Here is a 14,858-nt window from a genome sequence, read left to right on the forward strand (position 1 = left end):
TCTCAATGCTGACCTTTGGACTGATAAGTACATTGGTGTTAGATCAAGCCCTTGCCCAGAACTCATTATGGTCTCAGGCCTATAATGGGGTCTCTGGTCTATTATTTTATTTACAACCAGATCTTCTGCCTCAACCAGGTCAAATTAACCAATACAATGCATCTGTTATAGTCCTCCAAGGAACGAGGCTACTGACTAATTGTCAAAATCCTGGTACCCCATGCGATGCAAGTGTTTTAATAGGCACAGATTAGATGGTCACCCAAAATTGACGTTACTGTGAAATGTAATTAGTGGTTGATCAGTGTTGGTACACCTTCACTCTAGATAAATCAGTTTCTGTGATGTGTCAGTGAACATTCAGGGAAGGAAATATAACCAGGAGATTTCCAACCAGCAAATCTCCTACCACTCCATTGACTAAGACCACCACCAGTTCTACAACTCCTTCTTTAATCTGTGAGAGTGTCCACAATTTAACTTTTCCTGGACCTTACGTAATTAGACAATCAAATGAGCAGAAACTGCTGTTCACATATTCACTGAAAAGAGTTCAAATAAACATTCAAGTAGACATATCACACATACAAAAAGACTGTCAGTCCTATATTCAGCAAAGTCTTGAGGGCTGGAATGCATGGTTTGGCACAGGATTAGGTGACCTAAACACCATAGACCAAGAAGTGTTAGTGAATAAACTAAGTGCCATCACTTCTGATTTGGGAAAACTCAGTCCCTTTAAGATCATCTTTGCTCACTGTGGCAGAAACACAATCATTGGCAAATTGTTGAACTTCAGGAATACTGCCACAAGAAAAAAGAGAAACAATAGCTAGAAACAGTTCCACTACACAATTTGAGAAAAATTAACAAGTGTGGTGGCAGCTAGTGAACTTCACTTACAATCCTCAACACGAACAAATTGAAGCTTATGTACTCACTATCAGTGCAGTCAAAGAAAAGACCATCTTTCCTATCTTGACATTAGGAGCCATACACCAAAACATAATTATCAGGTCCACAGGCCATAATGTTTGGGCAAGTTACTATCATACCAAGAAAAAGTGGCAGTCAGTACTGAGGCATGTATTCCTAAAGGACAATTAGGATATATCTGTGAAAATGCTGTAGTAGAAAATGAAGATTTATGCTTAGATACTGAAGATAGTGTGTGTACTGATGCCTTAAACCCCTAATGGTTTTTTATTTTTCTAATATTTGTAAGCCTTGTAAGTTTTATAGGTAGATTTTAAAAGCAACAACCCTCACTCCCTTGCATCCCTTTCCCTGTAGTACCCTTGTTTACACATTCCTTAACCCTCTTACCCCATTCTATGCTCCCTATATCACTCCTACCCCTGAATACAGCAGAAATGTTTAGTCTTTTGTCAAGGCAAGGCCTAGATTGTTGACAGAACAGCATATCAGGGCCTAAACCACAGAATACGGTCAAGAATTAGGTAACTATGTACCCTTTGTGCTCTGAAGAAGATGAAGATGGGATGAACAGAGGGTCCCAAAATACACCCCAGACCCATTTTCAAGGGGTGGACCCGGGGCGGTCCAGAACAAAGGCCACAGGGTGGACACATTTAGGATTGAATGGATGGTATTATAAAATGTAACATCTGGGGCACAGGGGCACGTCTTGTAAAATCTTCTGCCTTGGTAAAATAACCCCTTTCTTATCTCACCTCTAATTAACTGCTCCGGGAGATTTTTTCAGCACCTAAATCCCACAGCAACAGTTGGTGGCCCGTACGGGGAAACCTGGACCAGGACTTCTTCAGACTGGAAACTTTCATTGTGCAGGAATTCCTCAACAAGTCGACTTTTATCTGAGATAATTCCCGCCCCGGTCTGAGAAGTCCAGCTCCACAGAACCCATGGAAGCAAACACAGAGCATAGAGGTGAGATAAGAAAAGAGTGAATAAGGGAAAAAGGTACCTTCCTCAGTTAGCAACTGCGGGAAAGTTTTGTGTTCCGGGAGATAGGGAACATGGGTGACTGGAAAGTTAACTTAAAGACTTGGGTCCATTATAGTTGTGAGAGTCGCTTTCCAGGTGGCGAAAGGGTTTTTCACCAACCCAGGTCTGGGCTGTTTGGTTTTGAAAGGGACACCTTCCGGTGCTCTGACACTGTGGGGGAACCGGTGGGGCTCTGGAGTCGGTGTGACTCGGTAGAATAGCTGAGAGGCTACAGGAACGGCTTTGTAACCATAAGGTAACAAGTTCGAATCCCAGTGTGTGGTTGTGGTTTGTTTTTGTATTTTGTAATCATGGGTTCTGTGGATTCAAAATTTAAAATCCCTGAAGAATCCCCCCTGAATCTAGTTTTGAAACATTGGAAGACGTTAACTGGTTCTGAGACAACTTTAAAAAAGGAAGAACTGTGTAGGCTGTCTGTAGATGTCTGGCCATTGTTTGGACAAATGAGAGGGATAGCATGACTGTTTGAACTGAACACAGTGTTTCTATTAATCTCGTTTTTACATGTAGAACAGAGGTGGCGGGAAATTCGATACGCAGAGTTGTTTTTGTTCCTATTAACACACCCTGGATTGGGGGTGGAAGATAAGAGAAATGAAAACTCAGAAAGGACAGAAAGATCAGAAGTAGAGTTAGAAAAAGAGAGAAAAGATCGAGTTAAAACTACCCCCATCTCACGAGTTCCTGCTGAGCAGGAAGGAGACATTGGAGGACCCCCTGGTGTGGATCGGGCTGCACCGGGAGGGATTAGGCAAATTAAAACCTCTGGAGAAGTTAGTTCGGGTCCAGCGGGAGTGAGTCCTGTCGGTTTAGTTGGAGTACGCACAGAGGTGCAGATAAGATCAGCTTTTGTTGAAGCTACTTTCAGAGCGACAGAGCAGAGCGAGAGTGATATGGTTTGAAGCTGGTTCCCTGCCAAGTCTCCAAACCTTACCACCAGAAGTCCCCCCCCCAAACCTCAGGGAGAAGAGGGAGAAAAACAACCAACTAAGAAAACCCGAAACGAGAGAGACAGCTTAAGTGATATATATAAATATATTTACACTTATGTTACAATTGAAATATATACAATTTAAAATATATAGAATTTCACAAGGGAAGGGGAAGGGGGAAGGGGAAGGGAACAAAACCAAAATAAAATATATGTATATATATATATATCCCAATCAGTAACCCGAGATCTAGTAACTAAGAGTTAGCAAAGAAAATATCCCACCACTCTCCTTGGGACAACCGAGAGTCGCTCCGGTACGATCGCCGGCAACCTCCGCCTCCCAAGGTCAACAAGGTCCTACCAGGTCTTGCTCCCCAACATGGCAGACTCAACAGCAGGGAACCTGCACCTCCAAGCCACCGGAAGGAAAGAGGGTGAAGGCCTCTCCTCCTTTCTTCTTATAGTCTGGTTTACGTAAAAATCGTAGGGAATACTGGGTAAATCTGGACCCTTCCTTGGTTACTGGTCACCAAGGAAGGCCTAGCCCAAACCACCACATTCTCCACCCCTTATTCCATACTGTTTTTACATAACACTTATGTCTCACGTCCGCCTACGTCCCACGCATATATATACACATATACATATATAGTCCTTGTTGGTCTCTCGACCCAGTTGTCTCGTCATTGGAAATCAATACTGACATCAGTTCAGTTCAGTCCAGATCTTTGGTCTCCTCAGTCACAATTGCAGTTCTGATTTTAGGGCTGTTTCGTCATTCTGAGCTGTCTCATCACTGGATATTGGCATCAACTTAGTTCAGGTCTCTCTCTCTCTCATCTGGTGACTGGCTTCCTGTAAAAACACAACTCAGGACATACAATTAGTTTTTTCCCAAGGCTAAATTTCCTTGGGGTACACATTGGATCACTCCATCCTTCCTCCTTATCCACCAGGTATGTCCTGGTCCTTGAGCAAAGACAATCCCACGAATGGGTTTGTCTTGACCTGAGGCAGGGGTAACCCAAACAGCTTTCCCTAGCATTCCCCTCAAATGGATTGCTGGAACTTTATCTCCATCAACAATGTGGAGGGATTCTGCTTGTGCAGGGTCAGTTCGATTGACAGAACCCCTGGTGTTAACTAGTCGGGTGGCCTTGGCTAAGTTCTTATCCCAGTTCCTGTAAGTTCCCTCACCTAGTGACTGTAGATTCATCTTCAACTCCATTATATCTTTCAACCTTCCCAGCAGCTGGTGCATGATAGGGAATGTGGTACACCCATTCGATACCATGTTCCCTCGCCCAATTGGTGACTAATTCATTTTTAAAATGAGCCCCGTTGTCCGACTCAATACGTTCTGGGGTCACGTGTCTCCACAGGACTTGCTTTTCAAGGCCCAAAATGGTATTCCGGGTCGTTGCGTGGGGCACTGAAAAAGTCTCTAACCATCCGGTGGTTACCTCCACCACGGTAAGCACATAGCGCTTACCTTGGCGGGTCTGTGGCAGTGTGATATAATCAACCTGCCATGCCTCTCCATACTTATACTTATCCCATCGTCCACCATACCACAGGGGCTTCAGTCTTTTTGCCTGCTTAATAGTGGCACAAGTCTCACAATCATGGATAACTTCAGAAATTATATCCATGGTTAAATCCACCCCTCGGTCTCGTGCCCATCTGTGGGTGGCATCTCTGCCCTGATGACCGGAAGCATCATGGGCCCATCGAGCTAAGAACAACTCTCCCTTCTGCTGCCAGTCTAGGTCTACTTGTGACACTCCTATCTGTGCAGCTCGGTCCGCTTCTCTGTTGTTATCGTGTTCTTCATTAACTCGCTTCTTGGACACATGGGCATCTACATGGTGGACTCTCACATTCAGACTCTTCACTCTGGCAGCGATGTCCTGCCACAAGTCAGCAACCCAGATGGGTTTTCCCCCACGCCTCCAGTTCATCTTCTTCCATCGGTCTAACCATCCCCATAGTGCATTGGCTATCATCCATGAGTCAGTGTAGAGGTAGAGTCTTGGCCATCCTTCTCGTTCGGCAATGTCCAGGGTCAGTTGGATGGCTTTGAGCTCTGCAAATTGACTCGACTCGCCTTGACCCTCAGCAGCTTCTACCACTCGTCAGGTGGGACTCCAAACGACTGCTTTCCACTTCCGGTTCCTTCCTACAATACGACAAGAACCATCAGTGAAAAGGGCATAACGCCTTTCTTCATCTGGCAGCTGATCAAATGGCAGAGTTTCTTCAGCTCGGCTCACTAGCTCTTCTTCTTCTTCTGCCAGACTGAAGTTCCCACCTTCAGGTCAATTTGTGATAACCGCCAGAATTCCAGGGCGATTTGAGCTTCCCAATCGTACACGCTGCGTAATCAAGGCTATCCACTTACTCCACGTAGCATCGGTGGCATGATACGTAGGGGGCACCTTCCCTTTGAACATCCAATTCAGGACTGGTAGTCGGGGTGCTAGGAGAAGCTGTGTTTCAGTGCCAATCACTTCTGAGGCTGCTTGTATGCCTTCATAGGCCGCCAGAATTTCCTTTTCCACAGGAGTGTAGTTGGCTTCAGAACCCCTGTAGCTTAGGCTCTAGAAGTCAAGTGGTCGCCCTCGCGTCTCACCAGGCACCTTTTGCCAGAGGCTCCAGGAGGGACCTTTATCTCCAGTTATAGTGTAAAGTACGTTCTTCACGTCTGGTCCCGTTCGAACTGGTCCAAGAGCCACGGCATGTGCAATCTCTTGTTTGATCTATTTGAATGCCTGCTGCTGTTCAGGACCCCATTGAAAGGTATTCTTTTTACGGATCACAAACTGAAGAGGGCTCACAATCTGGCTATACCCAGGGATGTGCATTCTCCAGAAACCTATGGTCCCCAGGAAAGCTTGCGTCTCCTTCTTGTTGGTTGGTGGAGCCATGGCTATAATCTTATTGATGACATCTGTTGGTATCTGACGTCGTCCATCTTGCCATTTCACCCCTAGGAATTGGATCTCTCTGACAGGTCCCTTGACCTTCTTCTTAATGGCGAAACCGGCATCAAGGAGAATCTGGATGATTTCCTCTCCTTTCTCAAAAACTTCTTCCGCTGTGTCCCCCCATACGATAATGTCATCAATGTATTGCATATGTTCTGGGGCCTTGCCCTTCTCCAGTGTGGCCTGTATCAGTCCATGGCAGATTGTTGGACTGTGCTTCCACCCCTGGGGCAGTCGGTTTCACCTGTACTGCACACCTCTCCACGTGAAAGCAAACTGCGGTCTGCACTCTGCTGCTAGGGGAATGGAGAAAAATGCATTGGCGATGTCGATGGTAGCATACCACTTCGCTGTCTTGGACTCCAGTTCGTATTGGAGCTCCAACATGTCTGGTACAGCAGCACTCAATGGTGGCGTGACTTCATTCAAGCCACGATAGTCCACTGTCAGTCTCCATTCGCCATCTGACTTACGTACAGGCCAAATGGGGCTATTGAAGGGTGAGTGTGTTCTACTAACCACCCCTTGGCTTTCCAACTTGCGGATCATCTTATGGATGGGGATCACAGCGTCTCGATTCGTCCGGTACTGTCGCCTATGCACTTTCTTAGTGGCTGTTGGCACTCGCTGGTCCTCAACTTGCAGTAATCCTACAACAGAAGGATCTTCTGAGAGGTCGGGCAGGGCAGATAATTGTTTGGATTCCTCTTCAGTCACCGCGACTATACCAAAAACCCATCGGTACCCCTTCGGGTCTTTGAAGTATCCTCTCCTGAGGCAATCCATGTCAAGAATGCAAGGGGTTTCTGTCCCTGTCACAATGGAATGTTTTTCCCATTGGTCTCCTGTCAGGCTTATTTCAACCTCTACCACCGACAGCTCTTGAGACCCTCCTGTCACCCCAGAAATTGAAACAGTCTCTGTGCTCACATGTCCTGAGGGCATTAACATACACTGTGCACCGGTATCTATTAAAGCTTGGTATCTCTGAGGATCCAATGTGCCAGGTCATCGAACCCACACAGTCCAGTAAACTCTGTTATCTTTCTCATCCCTCTCCTTCTCCTGGCAGAAGGCAGGGCCCCTCTATTGGTTCTGGTCGGAGCATTCACCATCGGATCTTTGCTTCGGCTTTTCAGAGGCTTTCTTGTCATCCTGGAAGCGGACTCCAGACCTCCTGCATCTGGGAGATCTCAGTTCTCTTTCAAAGAAATCTGCATCTACTACGCAGACGACTTTCTTATCGGCTTCCTTGCGTTTTAGTTCTCTCACTCTGACCTCAAGTCTGGAAGTAGGTTCACCATCCCACTTCCTCATGTTTTCTCCTTGGGTGCGCAGATAGGACCACAGTTCATTGCACCTAGATCTGCGCTTAGGGTTTTCGCTCCTTCAGTGTGTGACGGAAGGAGATCGTGAGCGGGACCGGGACCAAGATCGAGATCGTGGTCGAGACCGGTCTGCTGATCTATCTCTGTAGCGTCTGTCCCTGTGGTCTCCGTAGTCATCTTCATAATCAGAGCGTCCGTAAGGCTCATCTCTCTCAGGTCTTCGTCTGTAACTAGAATCAGAATAGTCTCTAGAAAACTCATTCCTAGATTCTACTGTTTCTTTTAGATGTCGCAGAACCGTACACAGCATGTTCACAGGCGTTTCTGGCATGTGTGGAAGCATTACTCCTGCCAAGATATGGACATATGATGCAGGAGCACCCTGGATTATCTTCTTCCACATGGGCATTGTGCAAGTGACACCCTCTGGGTCATCAGCGACAGGATCGTATTGAGGGTCATCATACATAAGTTCCAGCAATGCCAATTCTCTTAGGTACTGGATGGCGTCTTCTATCTTGGTCCACTTCCTCATGGGGCAAGGTAAATAGTCTTTAAATGGAAACCTTTGTCTCACACTTAAGACAAGTCGCGCCCAAAGACTGAGGTCGGGTTTCTCCTCTGCAATTAAGCGATCAAGTTCACGGTCTCCGGAGATGGAAGCTAGTTGTTCTGCTTCAGCAGTTGACAATATGTGACCTCTAGCCCCACGGTCTCGGCATTGGAGCAACCACGATAGAATTCTCTCACCAGGTCGACGAGTGTAATCTTTTTGTAAGTCCCGTAGTTCTGATGGGGTCATTGACCGCAACTCTGTAGTTTCCATTTTTGGGGGTGGTGCTGCTCGTGGAGGTGGAGTTCTGGCGCTGGCATCAGTATCAGTCCCCTCTCTGTTATCTTCTGACCTGTTTTGCTCTCCATCTGGTCGTAGGCTTAAAGTTTTGGGCGCCAATATCCATGACTTCCTTTTCACTACAGGGGCGAGAGGTAACAAACTGGTCACCAAGGAAGGCCTAGCCCAAACCACCACAGAGAGTTATGCAGACACTACAGAGTTCACTAGACAAGAAATAACATCTAGTTTGGTTGCAACAGGAGTAACAGCAAGAGAAACACCTGACCCCACAGGGGCAATGGAAGTGGGGTCTGCCCTGCCTGTTCCAGTGAGCGTGGAAGCAGTCTGTAGCTCTGCAGCAGCTAGTAGTTTTGCCAGAGCAAACAAAGTTGTCATAGCAACAGCTAAAGTTGATAGTTGTATCAGTAACGGAGTAGTAAAGGCTGAAAAGTCAGCTTTTAGTAAGGTTACTTTTGGCGTAGTAACATCAGAGAAAGTTATTATAGATGCGGTATCTCTTATAGAAACAAAAGAAATTTTAGAAGTCACAGTGCAGAGACAGTGGCAGGCGTAGGAGTCGCTGATCTAGATGGTGACAGTGAAGCAAAGGCGTCGGCCCCAAATGTAGAGGTATTTGTGAGACAGAGTAGCCCAGCACCACAGATGGGTGCTCAGGCAGTTGATTTTATCGGTGGCGATAGCGATATGAGAGCTGTAAGAACGGAGTTGCATGCCCCGAGTGCAAGAGAGACCCCAAAGTTTGCTGCAGGCTGTACTGTTGTAGAGGAAATGACAAGAGAAATAAGTTGGGTCAAAATGTATGAAGCCAGGCAAAAGGCAAATGAGTTGCCCACAGACTTTTTGAACAGATTGAAAGATGTTGTTAGAAAATATATTGATATTGATTTAGAATCAGACTTGGGAAAGAAACACCTGGTATACCTGTTTGTCGGACAGCCCACAAACGATATAAAGAGGAAATTATTAGAGATAGCTTGGGCAGTATATCAGAACAGAAAGCAGAAAGCTAGTACGGTGGGCGGAGAGGCGATTATAAGAACAACCGTTGCCGTGGCAACAGAACTCCCGGCTCAGAGAACAGGGGAGGCTTCTGGAACGGCCGTTACCACGGCGACTGAGTTGGCTGGTGCAGTAAAAGTGTCGCCTGTGTCTGATACAGTGAGAATGTGTGTAACCGGGCAAAACCAGGCAAAGTTTGTCCCAGCTATACCAACGGGCGAGAAAGGAAAAGATCCGGGGACAGAGAAAGCGAAATTAGAGCAGAGAGCGATCCCGAAGTTTAAAACTGTGGAGAACACAATAAAGCGGAGACAGGAAAAACTAATCCCAGTTGTTGCTCTGACTAGTGAGGAAGTTTTGGTTCCTACTAGTGTGGTCCAGGCAGAGACGGCAGATGCGAGTGCCGGGGCAGGGTTAACCACGTGCACAGAAAGAGTAAGTCCAACTGCGGGACAGGCAAAATCTGGGTTTGATACAGGAGCTGCTGCCGCCTTTGCAGACAGAGCGGGGGCCGCAGCAGGCGCAAAGGCAAATTATTTCCTGGCTGTGGTCAACACGAGCGGAGCAACTCATAACACCTTAGCGACTGCGAGCAAGAGATCGGCTGGGGTGCAGAGGTTGCAAGAGAACCTAGAATGGTGTCTGTGGCTGGAGTTCCAGCCCAATCTAACACGGGACCCTCTGACTGCCCCATTGGGAGCGGAGATGGAGTTGTCGCTCCCACTCCAGCCCTCCCAAACCTGCACAATCCGTACCCTCCCATCAGACCGAAAGGGGGGAAGGGAAGACAAAATCAGTGTAAATTCCCGGCGAACACTAAAACCCGCTGGTGCAATATATGTCATAAGATAATAAGGTGATGCTTTGAAAAAAATGGGAACTAGCTAAGGGGAAAAGAAACTATCTACTAACCCTTGCATCCCCTGTCTTTTAAAACTGTCACAGGCTCATAACCTGTGAAACAATATTTCCTACCCTAACTCAGTAAGGGGGAATACTGTTTTGTCTTAGATATAAACTAATAATGTGTCAGAAGTTAACTGTTCACACAGTCTGTTCCAGTAAACAAACCTGGAAACTGTACCACTAAAATTCAAGCTGAGAAGCCATGAGAACAACTTTTATGCAGAAGTAGACAAATGTCTTAACTGCAAATGAAATACACCAGATCAAGAGTGAGTAGATAAAAACCTTCTGACACAATTGAAAATCAACTTGCACTAAAGGTGATACAGAAACATATACATATATTGTAATTATTGTGTTTATTTTGTTACTTTCTATTTTATATTATTTTAAACTTCGCTTATTGTTAGTTTAATTGCTAAGAATTGAAAGCTTATATTGTTTTTACTTTTGTTATATGAATTGCTTTAAAGTTTGCAATGTTTATACTTGCACATATCTTGTTCCAACGACAATTTGTAAACATCTGTGTCTCTCTGACTACTGCAACTTGTGAAAGAATTTCTCCTAAAAACAGTTTGATGAAAAGTCCATAGAACTCTCATGTGATTGTGGAATCATGTTTATCTATGTTTTAAGATGCTTTTTATCTAGTGTCATCTAGGAATGTATGTGAACCTGGATTTGCATAAGAAGTCCTACACTAAGACAAAGGATGGATAAGAAAGTGGCATCAATGCTGTAGTGAAAGGCAACAGAGCCGAGAAAGCACAGTGACCCTTTGTCTGGATGCCATCGCAGCTTCTGTAAAGCAGCAGGTAAAGTCACCTGAAACCAAGTTGCCTTTTCCCAACCACACTGAACAACTTCTGAGAAACACTCTGCATGAACCTTCCATGGCCTTTTCTCACTTTTCACAGAACCCCAATGTTCTCTGGGACAAGGAATTTCACAGTAGTGTTGTACTTATGAGAAAATGTATCTCCTTGTTAATAGAAGTCTGGTGTTTGTTATTTTTACAGTGTCCTTTAGCAGAGAGATAATCATTCTGTTCTCAACATGATTTTATTTTTCAGAACTTTAGCATTTCTCCCTCAGTTTTCTTATCCTGTGAGAAAAATCCTGATATAAAGAATCTTATTTTATAAACTGTTCGATAGCTCCAGATATATTTTGTCAACTTCTCTACCTTTTCCAGTTCTATTAGGTCCTTTAAATGAGACGAAGTACAGAGCTATGAAGGATTCGAAATGTTCACTATGTCTTTACCAGTGGCATAAATGATACACTAGTTCCGTGAACTCTCCAATAAGACCCTAAAAGTCTGGTTTGCACCATTGCTTACAATTCTTGAGACAATCTAGTAACATCGTTGTTGGAATAATTAAAGTTGCTTAAATAGTTTGCTGAGAATGCTTTCTTAGCTTTATTGCTTTGTTGGTATTCATATATCTAAAATGCACCTATTTTAACAGGTGAAGCAGTTTTTATCCATGGAGGCAAGGGATACCTGTAATATCACTCCATGAGGTAAAGATGATTGACTGCAGTCTGGGACAGGTTGGAACAGGACAACCTGCCCCCAGTAAGGCCTAGAATTTGTCCAGAGAGTATAAACTCTTTGTGGTGAGCTACTGGCACTGCCAGGGTGCTGTTTGCATCCAGATGCAGTCTGCTTCAAGTAAGCTCTTGACTGGTCAATTAAATCAGAGACTGGCAGTTAATCGCTTTATGTGATAGAAGTACAAAGTTCCTCTCTCAGAAGATTGAAATACAGGAATTCCAAGATTCAAAATTCCTGTGAAATTGTCATCAGACAGAGAGTCACACTTCATTGACTCCCTAGTTGCATAAGGAGGTTTATCTGTAGAATTGTTTAATGTTTTAAGATCTACCTTGCAGGAACTGCACAAATTCATCATGTCATCTAAACCTGTGAGACTGGACACTCCTGCTCATCTGTTCCAACCCAAAGACTGAGTTTATGTTAAACTGAGACTGAAACTCCTGCAACCCAAATAGAAAGAACTGTTTTCAAGTCCAACAGACCATCTCCAACATGGACAGAGTTATCATCAAAGACCCTAAGTTTCACCCAGGAAGAAGAAAACCTCTGTTCCTGAGACGAGTAGAGCAGCAAAGACTGTTACAAGGACTGTTAAAATAGTGTTTAAGTTTATGTCATGGTTTGAGATAGTCCCAAAATCTAATTCCCTAGTCTAAGGGGGCCTTCCACATCTCAACCCAATGTGAGATGGATTTTCCAGACAAAACACGCCAGACTCCAAATGGGGGAAAGGGAATATATTACAATGACTGTACAAATAAATATTATAACACATTATACACACGATCACAACTATCTCTACCATGACATATAGTATTTACAATGGATCAGATCTCTTCTCCCCTCCAAATAAAAGTCTAGGAGGGAAAGAAGGACAGATCCCTTCCACATTTAGGGCAGCAACTCCTCTTCTGTCTTCCATGCAGCAGTAACTGGATTGTTGTAGCTGGATCTCTTTTCAATACACACAAGGGGGTCTCCAAGCCCCTCGGGTCTCCTTCGGTCCACGCGAAGGCCTCACCTGTGGACTGCCAGCAGGGACAAGACTCGTGTCACCACAGGTATATCACGAAATGCAGGGGCATCTTCGTGAAAGTCCCTTCCTCAGGGGATTCAAATTCCCCTTTGCAGAGCTCCGTGCTCTGTCTCAAGGCAGCGGGGGGGGCCAAGCCCTCCTCCACATTCCTCTCCATCCTGGTCCAGCTTCCCAGGATGCTCTGAGTTTCTCAGTTCCTCTCTCTCTCTCTGGTGCTGCATGTCCAAAACTGCTCTCCAAAATAGGAGTCCATCTCCCTCTTTTTCTCAGAGGGATCAAAGGAGTTTGGGGGGGTCTGGTATCAGTTCTTACCCCCAGAACTCTCTCTCTCAGCTGTTGGTTCTCTTTTCCTCGGCTCTCCTTCCAGGAGTCTTCTCTGCGGTGCTGCATGTTGTTCCTGCTGCTCCTCCGGTTCAGGTCTTATCTATCCTGGCTCTCTGTCAGTCTCTGGACGCTGCGTCTCTGCTTTCTGCTCTGTCTCCACTGCCCAGTTTGGAGAAAACATCTCCCGGCTTAACTACAGACACTTAGTCCAGTCTAACACTGTTCCAAGTCTTTTCAGTCCCCCCCAACCAGGGACTGGGAGGTCCCAGAGGCCCTGAGGGGCTCAGAACCCCTTCCTCGTAGCCCTACAACATGGTTACTTCTTCTAACAACCAAAACTACAACTCTTCTCTTCCGTTTGCTTGTGGTATGTTTACATTTTGCAGGAGCATCTATTGGACAAAACTTCAAAACTTCCAGGAGTTTCCACCCCTTGGGATTTTACCATTTTTCTTAGCCTCTGGGGGAAAACAAGGTCCAAACTACTACAGTTTACCTCTCTTGTTTGTATTGCTTAGTATTGCCAGGAACTATGAATTAAGTTTAAAACCTAAATTTATATTTGGCTTTAACAAAATGCAGCAAACATTCTTTATAAGGTGAGTGCTGAATTTGCACCATAGATTTGGTTAAAATTTGCGACGAGTTTAAGTTATATATTGGGTAATTCTTAGAGATGTTTCATTAAGTTTATTTCCACAAACTTACTTCATAGTTACCAAGCTGAATATGAATAGAGCAGCCATTCATATGAGTGTAAAAACTACATTGCTTGTTATATAGTTAGTGTTATGTATAAGTAGTAGAGATTGAACAAGATCTTTGAACCTTGTTTAATCTCTAAAGGGGGGACTGATGCCTTAAGCCCCTAATGGCATTTTATTTTTCTAATATTTGTAAGCCTTGTAAGTTTTATAGGTAGATTTTAAAAGCAACAACCCTCACTCCCTTGCATCCCTTTCCCTGTAGTACCCTTGTTTACACATTCCTTAACCCTCTTACCCCATTCTATGCTCCCTATATCACTCCTACCCCTGAATACAGCAGAAATGTTTAGTCTTTTGTCAAGGCAAGGCCTAGATTGTTGGCAGAACAGCATATCAGGGCCTAAACCACAGAATACGGTCAAGAATTAGGTAACTATGTACCCTTTGTGCTCTGAAGAAGATGAAGATGGGATGAACAGAGGGTCCCAAAATACACCCCAGACCCATTTTCAAGGGGTGGACCAGGGGCGGTCCAGAGCAAAGGCCACAGAGTGGACACATTTGGGATTGGATGGATGGTATTATAAAATGTAACATCTGGGGCACAGGGGTGCGTCTTGTAACATCTTCTGCCTTGGCAAAATAACCCCTTTCTTATCTCACCCCTAATTAACTGCTCCGGGAGATTTTTTCAGCACCTAAATCCCACGGCAACAGTACCTTTGAAATGCTTCCCCATACTAAAACCCAATCACAAGTCTATTATGTAGGAAATGGATGTGCATGTGTTAGAATCTTTAGTGTTAATTTTACCATAGATATTTGTCATGAAGTAGTGAGTGGTACTAATTTTTTGTTTTACTAAAATAATAGGCTGTGATTTTAACTATGTAATTTCAATAACTACTGAACAATTAATTGAAAATTATTATTTGTTGTATCATCATCATCATCATCATGGCTAGGTTTCGTGAACGAAGATTTGGGAAGGCACTATCCACATTTGCTGCAGGCATGCTGGTGGTTTATGAGGTCAATACGTGACAGACATATCCGATTGCAAAAGGCACAGCAGAAAGACTCCTTAGATGGTGTATTCTGCAAGACACGGTTCTTTCTGCGTTGCCTTTTTTCCTCGAGAGTGATCCTGCGTGAGTTCTCAAAGGAGACAGTTGCGTTATAGATGGCGTGTCTCCAGGCCTCCCGATTGGAGGCCAGAGTAGAC

At 44.8% G+C, this 14,858-nt stretch overlaps 1 protein-coding gene and 1 long non-coding RNA gene across 2 annotated transcripts in view; one reads left to right on the forward strand and one right to left on the reverse strand.

Annotated features, from left to right (window-relative positions):
* LOC116780036 (syncytin-A-like) overlaps positions 1-14,858 on the reverse strand; it is a 1,173,168-nt gene that overhangs the window by 146,406 nt on the left and 1,011,904 nt on the right. The window lies entirely within an intron of this gene.
* On the forward strand, positions 1,084-14,507 carry LOC116780065. Its single transcript, XR_004354308.1, has 3 exons — positions 1,084-1,171; positions 8,663-8,665; positions 14,351-14,507. It is a non-coding gene; the product is annotated as an uncharacterized LOC116780065 (long non-coding RNA).

Source organism: Chiroxiphia lanceolata, chromosome W, assembly GCF_009829145.1.
Source record: "Chiroxiphia lanceolata isolate bChiLan1 chromosome W, bChiLan1.pri, whole genome shotgun sequence".
In the NCBI taxonomy this organism is placed as follows: Eukaryota; Metazoa; Chordata; class Aves; order Passeriformes; family Pipridae; genus Chiroxiphia; species Chiroxiphia lanceolata.